Consider the following 14,113-nt stretch of genomic DNA (forward strand, 5'->3'; position numbering starts at 1 on the left):
TTTTTTATTGTGACATAAACAAATAATTAGTTTTATTTATTTATTATTTTTTACACACAGTAATCTACGGACATGCATGTTTCGGGTCCCTACCCGTCTTCAGCGTTGCTTGACTGTTTCTAGGAATAGAACCTTGTATATTACAATCCGCCATCTAATCCATTGCACATAGACAATTTTACTGTTTGTTTTTATCGCTTATATATTTTACGCAGATTTGTTGTTGATTTAAAAAAAAAAAAAAAAAAAGAAAAAAGAGATGCCGGACTGTTGCGGCGGCCACTCACCATCAAAACCCAAACCCTGTCTTCTTGTGCTCAATCTGTGCAAAGCAGTGTAGATCACGCACGGAGCTTCACACTCAGCAACAGAATCACAACGTCAATTAAAAAAAAAAATGATGAATAAGACGTTGTCATCCACATGGATGGACTATCGTAACTAACTAACTAATCGCCCGTATTGATCGAGCCTTCAACCTTCAGGATGGTGTAACTTTATAACTGAATTTACAGTGTACTTTATCTCCTACCTCAGGTGTAATATAAACAAAATAGCAACTCATCAATTGATAATGCAGCTGCCTTTTTTTTCTTTTTTTTTTTTGTCAGCGAATTGTTACCAACTTTAAACAAGATTTTCAATACCTTTGTACATATAAATATTAATGTTTCAAATTAGTGAAAATAGAAGAAATAATATAACAAAGTGACGAAGGAGAAAATCGAGCAGAAATATGAAAAACAGCGGGAATTGTTGATTATACACGCAATCTATTTGATCATATTTATTGATCTGTGAATCGATCGTTGAGATCGATGAATATTAATGGGGATAAATATTGGGCTGACAATAATATACGCGATATTTATCTCCCTCCCTCGGATGATGTAACACAATTTGCGGAAACTGAGATTCGAAGAGCACACGCCCTAAAAGAAGATCAACCCGGCCTGCAAAAATTCCCTTAGCAGCCTGTTGGTATTCCCCGGTATGGACATTTCAGGCAGTTAGCAATCAACTAATTCTTTTTATTCAGCGGGAGAATGAAATGTCTGGAAGAGTGGCCTCCTTAGAAGTACTTTGGACTAAAAGATAACTAAGGTTCGGCTCTTTTCAAAATTTTAAGTTATATTCAAAAGTGTTTTTTTGTTTTTTCAAAGTTTCTTTTTTTTTTTTCACAATTCATTAAACAACTAGCAGGGGGGGTTCGACGTTGCCCGGTATTGAATGATGATCAACGAATATTTCACACTCCTATATTTTATTGTCATCGAAATCCGTGAAATCGCCCTGGGAGGAAGCTTCACGTGCCTCCATGCAGTAACTTAGTCCAAAATATGTTATTTTACATTGCATTCTAGAGAACCAACTGATTCTTTTATAAACTTATTTTATATGAACTTCTTTCCAGTTAACGAAAAAAAAACATTTAGAGATTTACGTGCGAGGTTTGAACCTACAGACCGCGTCATGCAAAAAAAAAAAGAAAAGAAAACACTATCAACTTACACACAGTAGAGTTTTCATGGCCCGTTGTTCTGCCATTGTTGCTAAGCGGCGACATGGAAAAAATGGTTTTACGAATGATAGATAAAGTTAAATAACGGCTTCGATTAGCGGTAATTACCGGGGATATTCTGAGACAAACTTAAGAACACCCCATCCGTATACACTAAAGTTCTGTAAATTTTAAAGAAAATATGTTCAGCCATTTCGGAGTTTATAAGAAACGAACTCTCACACACACACACACACACACATAGAAAAAGTTACATTTATATAATTGTAGAAATAATATTTTCCCTTATTGTTGTAGTGACCACCTTAAGGATACCAATAAAATCTTTCGCTTACTATATAAATCTGGGAGAATATGCCTCTCAACGTCACGCACAAGTTATGCACACTTGACAGTCAGACTGACGTTTAACCACACTCTTTATTTATTGTACCTATTTATAATGCCTCCTCACGGGACAGAGTTGGTCGTTTTTTAACGTGGAGAAAAGGTATAAAAATAAAAATTGTCTCAGTCGTGAAGGACTGCTCCTCCACCGAAAGAGAACAAGAACTGGAAGTGCAGCATCTGAAGAACAGATACTACACTTTGATCTTGGCCACACTCTTTATTTGTTGTATTGGTTATTCTTTTCATTAGATTTAGTTTACGATAATACCACGGTGTATCCTTCTCCCGAACTAATAGAGAATTATTGTTTGCATCCATCTTTCCAAGATCTTCAATATTTCGTTGGTAGCAACCAAAACGAGAAAATAAATAACAAAGATATAACCAAAAAGAAATAGATGTCGAAAATGTGTGTGTGTTTTTTTCCTGTATCGACATTCCATTTCAATACAAGCATCAATTTAGTTAAATGTACTCGACAAGAACAAAATAGTTTAGCGCAAAAGAATTCTCAACTTCAAAGTTTAAATAAAACGGCGGGAATTTAGTTGTTAACGAAGTAGATTAATTGGTTTTATAGTAATATATTTGGTAAATATGTGTGTGTATGTGTGAAAATTTGTGTGTGTGTCTGTCCGTCTGTTTATGTAAAAATCCTCATCCAAATAACTCTGCCGATTTTAGGTCTACAGACTCGAGATTTGACATTAGAGGTATTGAAATTTGGGAAAACCTTTTTATCGGTTTTCGGCCAGAAATTTGGCTGTTAAGGTCACAAAGTTTAACGATTTGACCTTTGAGATCTCTACGAAACTCCTCCGCCAGTTTTGGGTCTAAACTCTTGAAATTTTAGATATAGGTAACTTTATAATTTGATTGGAACACAAAACAAGAAATGTAAAGGGGTCATAATTGAGGTTCAAGTTTTTTAAAAAATTGACCTCTGCGGTCTCAAGCAAATTACTCAAGCAATTTTAAGTCTAAACATTTTAAATTTTACATAAAGTGTATTCAGACATTGGGCAAGCCTTTTAATTGATTTTTTTTCTGAAAATTTGGCTGCCAATGGGTCAAAGTTCAAAAGATTTTACTTTTGCGGTCTCTAGCAAACTATTCAGCCAATTTTGGATCTAAATATTTGAAATTTTATATAAAGGGTATTCAGTCATGCAGCAAGCTTTTTCATCAGTTTTTGGGTGAAAATTTAGCTGACAAAGGGTCAAAGTTAAAAACATTGGCGTCTGTGGTCTCTACCAACTTTTCTCTATGATAGTTAAGGAAGCCTATTATATAGAAAGGCATTACTGTGCATATTCAAACTTTTTAATATATACATATGCACATAAAGTTATGAATAGTACATAGAGCCCGAGCAAGGCCGGGCAGAACTGCTAGAATATATATATAAAGCAGTAAAGATATGCCTGCCTGCTTGTCTTTCTTTGTGTGTGTGTGTGTGTGTGTGTGTGTGTGTGTGTGTGTGTGTGTGTGTGTGTGTGTGCGTGCGTGTGTGTGTGTGTGTGCGTGTGTGTGTGTGTGTGTGTGTGTGTGCGCGCATGCGTGTGCGCGCGCGCGTGTGTGCATGTGTGTGTGTGTGTGCGTGTGTGTGTGTGTGTGTGTGTGTGTGTGTATGTGTGTGTGTGTGTGTAAATATAAACTCTTAAACTACTGGTCACATAACACTGAAATTAGCAGCAATTTGTAATCGTACACCAACGAGGGTTTATAACGAATACCATCTTTGTTTGGATGGATGAATAAGGCTGACAGAAATATATCGGCAAGTTGAAATGCAAGATGCATATCTTTACTTCTTCCTGCACTATAATAAATACGAAATCTGAATGAATTAAATATATATATTTAAGCGTATTTTACGACCAGGAAAGACCAGGAACCCCCTCCCTAACTATTTTCTAAATAATAGATGGTATCCAACTCAAATTGACGGTTGACAGTAACAGTCCTTCATGTAAGAATACAGCCCATCCTGTCTTGACAGAGTTCGAACCCGGCTTAAAAACCAAGTAGATGATTGCCTTTTCTCCTCTCTGCAACCTCTTTCCCACCGAAGAGATGTTGCGAGCCTGTCTCTGCTCTGTCGTTATTTTTATGGCAAGTACTTGTGTGAGTTTCAATCTAGGGTTCCTCCTTGCCAAAATTTCACAATATAACCCTTGTTTAGCTACAACCACTATCAAAAATTTTCCCCCACTCTTTAAATGTGCCTAAATCTAAAGGCAAATTCAATAAACAAGCTTCTATTCTAGTACTGCCCGGTTGTGGAATTCTATTCCGCTGGACTGCTTCCACCTAATTACAACACGGTTGTCTTCAAGTCCAATGTAAACAAGTTCTTTTTTAACCGTCGCATTAAATAATCTTATTCTTCCCAATTTCAACCACTAACGATCGTTGTTGTCTTGGTAACCACCGTACACGCATTAATGTTTATCCTCAAGTAGCCTTCGGCCTTGTGTAATATAGCCGGTTGTGTATACATACGTACGGCAATAAACGTATAGCGATATATATATATATATATATATATAGCCTAGAACGATAAAATTGTCGTCCTAGAAAAGAGGACAAGATTCCATTTCCGTTTAATGAAACCGGTACTTGGCCAGTTGTGTTCAAATCCTAAGAAAGACAGGAGCTTTTTATCATGTCGGAAAGCTAGGCAATGTTCAACGAGTAAGATCAGACATGCGCCGCTGAACAACTCACGTTCTCTGCTAATCCAAGTAATGACAACGAAGTTTCCGACCACGGTTGTGGTCTTTTGTGTGGTTTCAAGCGAGGGCCACATCATGCAACCTCATATCTTCGAAATCGGCTTGAAAGTCAACATCAAAATGTACCTGGGGGTACTGAAGAGGGTAGTGATCCCCTGGTGCAATCACGTGGCCGCTGACAAACCCTAGGTTTGGCAGCAAGACTCGGCGCCGGTCACACAAGTCTAAAAAGATCCAGGCTTGGCTTCAGAACGAGTACTACGACTTTGTACCTTTATCTCACTGCCCTGTACCTTCCTCGACCTGAACTCATTAATTAATAATAATGAACTTAATAAACATTAATGCGTGTACAGTGGTGGGATCCTTCTACCGCTCCAGAAGATATCCCACTACTGACGCAATTCTCTATCTATATAAAAGCCAAGTATGTCCAAGGATGGAATACTGCCGCAATATCTGGGCAGGAGCTGCTAAAAACAGCCTATCCTGCCTTGACAGAGTACAAAATAGACTTCGTGACTTAGTGGGGGATGCCCTTTTCTTCCACAGAAGAGACGTTGCGAGCCTATCGTTGTTTTATCGTTATTTCCATGGCAGGTGTTCGTCTGAGATCCAATCTCTGGTCCCCCCCTCGCCAATCTTTCACGAAAAACACCCGTCTAGCGTAATCCACTGTGAAAATTTTCCCCCACTCTTTATCTGTGCCTAAATCAAAACGTGGATTCCATGAACAAAGCTTATTTCTTAGAACTGCATGCCTGTGGAACTCTGTTCCGTCTGCCTGCTTCCCACCTGACTACAACCTGGATGTCTTTAAGTCCAACGTTAACAAATTCCTAATGAACTGCCCTCTTTAGTAAACACTTCATTAAATCTCACACTAACGTACTGTACTTGCAATAATCCTTATCCCTGAGTGGCTTCCGGGCCTTGATCAGTGGTGACCACCGTGTAAAAAAAAAAACTCGCTTGATTATTTCGTTTGGTCATACATTTAGAACATCACCAACATGACCTCCGACAGCACCAAAGTCAGCCTGATCGCCGCCATCCGCCAAGTATTCGCCAATTATTCGCCGAGGTCGCGCCAGCGTTTGTGGAAAAGGCATGCTCCAAGTTCTGGACCAGTATCGAGGCGGTAATTAAGGCTGAAGACGGCTACATTAAATAAATATCAACTCTACTCTATAATCAAGTTACCTGAATTGATTTTTCAATAAAAGTTTTTAAAAAAAGCTGTAGTGCTGTTTTCTTTGGGGCGAAAAATTTATCGTTCCACCCTGTATATATCCTGTACGAGTATATAAAACGGGTGTACAAATGCACGCCATTTCAGAAACTGCATAGATTCTGTTTTTGTTTTTTGAGTGCCGGAGGAAAATCTCCCTCGTGTTTTCGGAGTAAGAGATCATTTCTTATATCTTTCAATACTTGTCTCCTCAGTAAATGAAACAAAATCGCTAAGTGAAAAAAAAAAAATATGGCGAGTACAATTTCGCACCATACATAAGTCAAACGATAAAATATGTTTGGGGATAGGATACAGATACAGAACGAAAAAGCCTGATAAAGAAAGACATAAATAATTATTTTTATCACGCCTGTTAAAAGCAAGATAGAATTCGCAGTTATTGTTAAATAGATGACCTATTGTAATATTGCGAGCCTGTATAAAATGGAAGCATGCAAATCGTCTCTATAATATAAAGGGCAAAAATCTGTTTAAATGTATATATATATGTATGTCTCGCAAAAACCTTCGACAAAGGCGACGGATTTTTACGAAATCGGTATCATTTCGAAGCCCAATCCTTCGGACGACAAATATAGAAAAATTGGCGAAAAAAATTCATTCCTTCACCCTTAACTGGGCACTTTTCTACAGGGAGGGGTCGCTTTTTTCGCCGATATTTTCGAAAGTTATTGCTTCTTGTTGATTGTCTAGCCTTAATTTAAACCTACGTCAATTCCGATTTGGCGATGGGCACATCAGCAAACGCGTCACATTTTTCTTTTCACTTTCTTTTCCTCCTTCGCGGTACGGGTTCGAGCGTGCCTGCCTTCTACTACTTTTTTTGTGCTCGAAATTCTCCTTTTTCTTTTTTTTTTTTTCTTTTTTTTTTTGCTCAACCAACACCCTTAAAAACACCTTCACTTTTTTTTCCGCCTTCGCGCCACGGTTTCGAGCCTGTCTGCGTACTACAACTTATTTATTATTATTATTATTTTTTTTTTTTTTGCTCAACATACACCTACAAACACCCGGGCAACGCCGGGCACCCAGGTTAGTTCATATATAAAATATTCTGCAGTGTATTTGCATATATGCGTAACAAAAACCGTAAGGTATATTTATAACGTCTTGTTTATGTCCCTCTGTGTGTGTGGAGGGGGGGGCGTGTTTTACAAACAGCATATACCTTTTGTCATCCTGTCATCTTTTCTATTTTTTTAACAACGCCGGGCAAAATTGCACAAACGTCTCTATCCATTGATTCCAAATTCCTCCTTCAATTGAAAGTATAATTGTCAGAATAAAATTCCATTCTATCAAGTTAACATGCCTAGGTTATTGTTTATAAATATTTCATTCTAAAATGCCTCTTTTAGATGGCATTTCATTTAGAATTATGAAAAACAATCCTAATAATAATCAACTAGTTTATTTTCCGACGTTGCCCGGAACCAACAACATCACACTATTAGATCGATATCTCGTCCTTTACGTGATTTGCTCAAATCTTCAAACACGTTCGATAGTGTGATACAGACACCGACTGATCATCACCCTTATCGTATTCATTAACAAAATTACGGATAAATAATCTCACGCACCGTCCGACGCCTGTCATCTTTCCGATAAAACTCAGTCTCCATTACGCTATCTTCTCTCGCAGTAATGATGACAGTGGCTTCTATCTGTAAACGTTTGATTGTAATGCCATCCGATTACATCCGGGATCAGCGGAGGGGGTTAAATAAATCAGGCGGCATCAAAAGACGATTAGTTGTCGACTGAACAGTGCACTTTGAGTCAAAGCGACGGGTGGGGCGGGGGCGGATTCGACGGGATGGGGGTTCTTATACAGAGAAAATAGTACGGCCGTTGCTAGTAACAGCGACGGGTATTTCCTCTCTTCTTTTACCGACGTTTAAGAGCGCCGTTTCATATGTCCAGTAAACGGGAGGAGGTGGAGCGGGGGGTGGGGTAGCTTGGAGTTGGCGTAAATGACAAGACTCGACGGAAGCGGGGGATATGTCAGACTCGCTCGGGGTTGGATAGAAGAGTGAGTAGACGATTAAGAAAGCAGCCGGCTGTCATGTTACCTGTGCCAGACGATTGTGTTAAGGTTGCACTGAAAACGATCCCTACTCACTTGCCTCCCCATGAGGGTAAAGTAAAACACAAGCCCGGTGTGTGACAATCTAGCTTCCTCAAATATTCATTCTGGATTAGGAATAAAAATTAAAATTACCTCAATCTAGAAGGATACCCCTTGGACTGATAAATATTATACTGTAATCCTGACTTGATAAGTTACTTTGGGTGTGTGATAAGAATATGACTTTATATACGACTAATTTCAATCTCTTTTTGGCTAGGAACAAAGTGTTGTAGCTGTTTCTCAGTCAGTCAAGAAGAAAGTATTTTTGATTATTTTTTATCCCAACATAGAGTGCCTCTTTTTGGTGAGCTGGATTATTTTTTGGCCTTTTGGCCAAGATCAAAGTGTAGTATCTGTTCCGGCAGATGCTGCACTTAAGATAATTTGTACCAGTCAATGGAGGGGAAACCCTCTATACTGGGACAATTATTATTTTTGGTAACCAGAGTGCCCCCTTTTAGGGGAGCTGGTTTTTACCTCACATTAAAAACGGCCTTGTGCCTAATTTGCTCAGTGGGGGAGCAAATAAATACCATCTGTTCCGGCAGATGCTGCACTTAAGATAATTTGTACCAGTCAATGGAGGGGAAACCCTCTATACTGGGACAATTATTATTTTTGGTAACCAGAGTGACCCCTTTTAGGGGAGCTGGTTTTTACCTCACATTAAAAACGGCCTTGTGCCTAATTTGCTCAGTGGGGGAGCAAATAAACACCATCTGTTCCGGCAGATGCTGCAAGCTATGACTAGCTATGACTAGCTATGATAAGCAAAGACCAGATGTGGGGGCAACCTCACATGCCTGACCTTTAACGAGCTCCCATTTCCCACCTCTCGGGAGCTGGTCCCCTTTTTCCCTTCCCCCTCCCTTCACTCCTCACATTAAAAATTGGCCTTGTGCCTAATTTGCTCGGTGGGGGAGCAAATAAATACCATCTGTTCTGGCAGCTACTGCAAGCAAGGACCAGATGTGGGGGCAACCCCACATACCTGACCATTAACCAGCTCCCATTTCCCACCTCTCGGGAGCTGGTCCCCTTTTTCCCTTCCCCCTCCCTTCACTCCTCACATTAAAAATCGGCCTTGTGCCTAATTTGCTCGGTGGGGGAGCAAATAAATACCATCTGTTCTTCAGATGCTGCACTTCCATTTCTTGTTCTCTTTCGGTGGAGGATCAGTCCTTCACGACTGAGACAATTTTTTTTTATTTTTGTACCATTTCTCCACGTTAAAAAACGACCCTGGTGTCTAACTCTGTCCGGGGAGAGGTATTGTAAATAGGTAGACAGGGACTTGAAACCTAACGCATACTTAACTTTACTTTTCACCAGAAGACTGAATAAAAACGGTGTCCAGTCAATATCGTATTTTACCGATGTTTCTTTTCAATAAGCCCGTCATATAATTAATTAATAAAAAATAATAAACTACTAGCATGATGGGGCAAATATGTAGTTTTTGTGTTTTTATTTGGTTACTTTTTATTAAAAAAAAAGCATGGCTATCTAGCATTGCCCGGGTCAAAACTGTAACATAATTTCTCTCCCTCCTTTTTTTCCTTCCCCCTCCTTACCTTTTTTCTTCTTTCGCTCAGCCCATTCATCTAGCTGAGTGTGCACACACATAACGTGAGTCGATGTAAGGGGAATAACTCTGTGTAAACATTAGAGTTACTTCCCTTTTCATAATAGGATTAAAACCGAGTTTAATTCTTGATAAAAATTAAATGGTTATAAATGATCATTTGAAAACTAAGAATCTGGGGTTAATGATTTCTGGGGTTACGCCGATTTAAAAATATCGACTTTATGGGGGTTTGTTGAGTATTTATTAGGTTTTAATGAGGCATACGTATATACAGACAGACAGACGTTTGCTTTTTACAAGATACAATAACGAGTGTAGCCATGGTGCCTTCCACTATATTGAACTACGACAGCACAGAAGGGCCACTCTGTTTGGATTAGTAAGCGCACGGAACATTGAAAATCAGATTCACGAAAAATCGAAATGTTGAAATAGTGAGAATTCTGTGCTGCCGCAACATAACGACATGCATAATCGTATTATGGAATAATTAAAATGCGAAATGTAAAAAAAAATAACAAAAAAAAACATTCAAAACGTCTTATTTGGAGTCACGTTGGTTATTATATGATTCATCGTTTGTAATGGGTTCTTCCAGTATTTACAATATGCACTGAACTCGTGAGACGCTAATTTGACATTGCTGATGGCATTTTCAGAATCAAAGTAAATAAGACAAAGCAACTGAGCATTATCTTCTTCCTCATCCAGGCAGTGTTTGTTCCTTGAATATTCTTTTATACGTATACTGTTATCAGAGCCGCAGCAGCAGCCATATGCAAATGACTAAACCGGTTGCGCGATATGACAACAGAAAAATAAAAGACTCACGCGTTCATGACGTAGAGGATTCGAGACATAGAGGATTGGAAACGTAGAGGATTCGAGACGTGGAGGGTTTGAGACGAGTTCAAGACATGACAGAGCGGAAACAAACGTGTTACACACGTGGTCCGAGAGTGACAGGGAAATACGCGTTCTAAATATGGCCGTACAAAGACAGAGTGGCACATGTTCAATACGGCAGCGTCTTCTTAGGCACATTGATGTACGGGAAGACTTTTAGAAAAGACACAAGGTATTATTCTGAAAGTACCTGTAAATAAATGTCTGTAGTTCTAATTGAAAAAAAAAGTGAGTCGAATTCTTTCCTTGTCTTTGCTCATTGTGATTGTCTATATACAACGTGCGGGTCCCGAGTATTGATATGTAACAACTACGTTACATTTCGACTAAAGATGCCAAACTCAGACTAGCAAACAACTTATATTTGATGGAATCGCGAGATTTGAAGATTTTAATATGTTTTAGGTTCATTTCTAATGGAACCATGCCTGGGTCTTGATGAAAGCAACCCAATGCAAGATTTTCTTCATATCTCGAATGAAGTGCATTTTGGATTAAACTTTTTTTTTAATGAAAATCGCTACCGACAAGACGTGTAGCCACTTGATGTGCAGGGTTATTAAGAACAGACATACCTATTGATCTTAGTTAAGAGGCATAAGGAAAACCATAAGCGGGAAGAAAGAAACTACTGGAATAGAAGGCTATAATAAGGTATCAAAACAGCGAATTGGTGGAAATCATTAGACCAACAAGTCAAATGAGCTGGTATAAGGGAAGTAGAAAATAGATAATACAATTCTGAAGAATACAAGATATAACAGTATTCATAGAAAAGACTGAGAATAGCAACATCACGTTTGTAAAACAGAATTTCCAGCCAATCAAATTACGGATATGCTTTTAGACATAGGATATTACAATCATAAGTGATCGTATTGAAATTTGATTTAACTACAGTAGTTTTGTTATCTCTACCCTCATCAAATGAAAATAGTATTTCCAAGTGTTTGTTTGTCTGTTGGAACAACGCATAGTTCTTAATGAAAGCAATTCAGTTTAAGATTTTTCGCACATCTTGAAAAGACAAAGACTATAGGTCGGAGGAAAACAGTCAGCAGAAAAAGAGTCCAACAAGCTTGAGGTTCTTGGGGCAAAAAACATACTTGAATATGAAACTGTATTACAATGAGGTATTAAAAAAGACGATTAATGAAAACCACTAGACCAACTAGTCAAACGAACTGGAACAAAGGAAGCAGGGAATGTTGAATAATTAACATTGTTAAAAGTTAATTAGTTATTATCGATCTATCTGTCTATCTATCTATTTATCTATATTCAATGATATTGTTAAAACAGTTTATATTAGGAGTTATTTATTATTTATAGGATAAAGTGTAGCAATGCGTTTTAGCTGAAGATGTTTGCATAAATAAGTTATGTTAAATATAAACAAAATAACCTTGGGCAAGAAGACGTAGAAAGGTCACATGTAAGGGATACATGTGCTTTTTGAATGATGACTTAACGGAACTGAGGTCAGAGGGCGGGAAGTTTAGTCAGTTGAAGAGAGTTGGAGCTTGGTCACGAGAATGTATAGACGTACTTGAAGCCAGGAAGCGGGGCTTGGAAGAATAAACATGTAGACAAGAAATGTAGATCTCTTGTGAAGACAATTTGAGACAGCTGAAATAAATTTATATTATAAAAATATAAAGTATTGCTCTGCGGATTCACAAAAGAAGGAAGAACCGATGTCTCAATTGGATGGTGTTGGTCATTTCATGTTTCGTCACAGAGCTGAGCAGGAAGATAGAAGAACTCTTGGAGAAAAAAAAAAAAATATATATATATATATATATATTATTATTATTATTATTATTATTATTATTATTATTATTATTGTTGTTGTTGTTGTTGTTGTTGTTGTTGTAAAAAAATTGATACCTTTAAGTAAATATGAACTGTAGTATATACCCGTGTGATAACTCTCCGATACAACATGACTCATATCCTCTGGCTAAACAACAATACGTACAGTTTATACGTTCATAATCTGGTGCCGTTCGGAGAACAAAATATATCATCCTTTTATCCCTAGCTATGTAATATAACTGCTTTAATAAACCTCACATGAATGTACAACAGGAATAGACAATTCTGAAGAACACATGCTATATCAATATTTATTAAAAAAAAAAAAAAAAGGCTAGCAACATCACGTCTATAGAGGATCGGTTTGCAAGGCAAATCAAATCACAGATACGTTTCTGCACTTTATCAAGAACCCTCAAATTGGATAGAGATTCACCAGACCAAATAGGAGAATGATACTACGTGCATGGTCAGATTTAAATATGCTTAAACTAAGGTAGTTTTTTTTTCTACCTCTCTTCTTCAAATAAAAATAGGATTTCCATGTGTTTGATTGGTTGTTACAAATTAAATTAGCATAAACAATGTTTAACAGAAAATTAGTAAATTAGGATCGCGGCCGAATCAATTAAAGGTGGCTGATAGACTGTGGTCGAGTATACGCTTCATCGAGTGCAATTATAGTTTTTTTAAAGTTGATCTTAGTTTTCTTTGGTTAATCGATGCTACGGTGCATCAACCTTCATTAAGGACTTAACTCCGAAATACAATACTCACTGGATGCAATTAGTTGAATACAAGTCACTAGTTTACGTATATGTTTAAAGTAAAAAAATAGGCATTTGCTTCTAAATTAAATAAATGATCAGACACGCCTACATATAAACTCAGTTTCCATCACATCTTCGCAATATGTTATTCTAGACAACATTGGTTTTATTACCCAAAGCACAACATGTAATGGCTTACTGCGATAAGAGGCAAGCGTATAGGACGGAAATATAGGGGAAGTTGAACAGCAAGATATTTGTTCCCTTTACATTTAAATTTCTGCGTCTGCTACAGCCGGGAGTATCAGTGTAACGAAGCTACGGAGACATCTGTAGCAGCAGCAGTTCCCGCATTCAAATGATCAAGTCCTGGCGAGAGTCGACGTCACAGCGAAGGAAGAGAAGAAAAAGAAACGAATGGATAGATTTAGACCCATGTGGCGGGTGACTTGAAAGCACGTGTGAGTGCGAGAGGAACTTTTAAAAACAAGATCCAATCCGAACTTTGGACAAAAAATAGTGGAACAATCGAGTACCAAAAAGAACAGCAGACATTTTTTTAACCTGTGTGTCGGGACAGGGAGCGCGAAGCACATGGGGGCTAGATTTGATAAATCTGCATTGCGGCGACTGGACTTGAGCAGATGTGTCGATACGGGAAATAAATAAGGGTCGTAGACTTGGCTTCTGCACTTATAATATTAATTCAAGCCTTTTTTCTTTAATTAAATAACAAGCAGACTCCTTAATATGAAAGCGACCCTTATTATTTTCTTTTAATGTTTTTTTTTATATCGCTAATAGTAACGTTTGCTCGAACGATACCAGTGCGTGTTTAAACACAATATATCCGATTGTGTCTGTCCTCAGCTTAGCCGATTCCATAGTCTGAAGAAATATCCATTGGGCCAATAACGTAATATGGCCAGGAATCTCACATCAAAAAAGTCAGTTACGAACTATAGACACACACTTACAACCCCTCTTTGTCC

The 14,113-nt window shown here is 38.0% G+C and overlaps 2 protein-coding genes and 1 pseudogene across 2 annotated transcripts in view; 2 read left to right on the forward strand and 1 right to left on the reverse strand.

Annotated features, from left to right (window-relative positions):
• The window catches only part of LOC145293083 (uncharacterized), a 304,844-nt gene that overhangs the window by 254,193 nt on the left and 36,538 nt on the right, over window positions 1-14,113 (forward strand). The gene's annotated exons all lie outside the window — the stretch shown is intronic.
• LOC145293084 (uncharacterized) overlaps window positions 1-14,113 on the reverse strand; it is a 256,411-nt gene that overhangs the window by 1,605 nt on the left and 240,693 nt on the right. The window lies entirely within an intron of this gene.
• Window positions 8,353-8,565, forward strand: LOC145293540 (U2 spliceosomal RNA; annotated as a pseudogene).

This window comes from Euprymna scolopes, chromosome 14 (assembly GCF_053919585.1).
Source record: "Euprymna scolopes isolate OS-2025 chromosome 14, ASM5391958v1, whole genome shotgun sequence".
Taxonomy (NCBI): Eukaryota; Metazoa; Mollusca; class Cephalopoda; order Sepiida; family Sepiolidae; genus Euprymna; species Euprymna scolopes.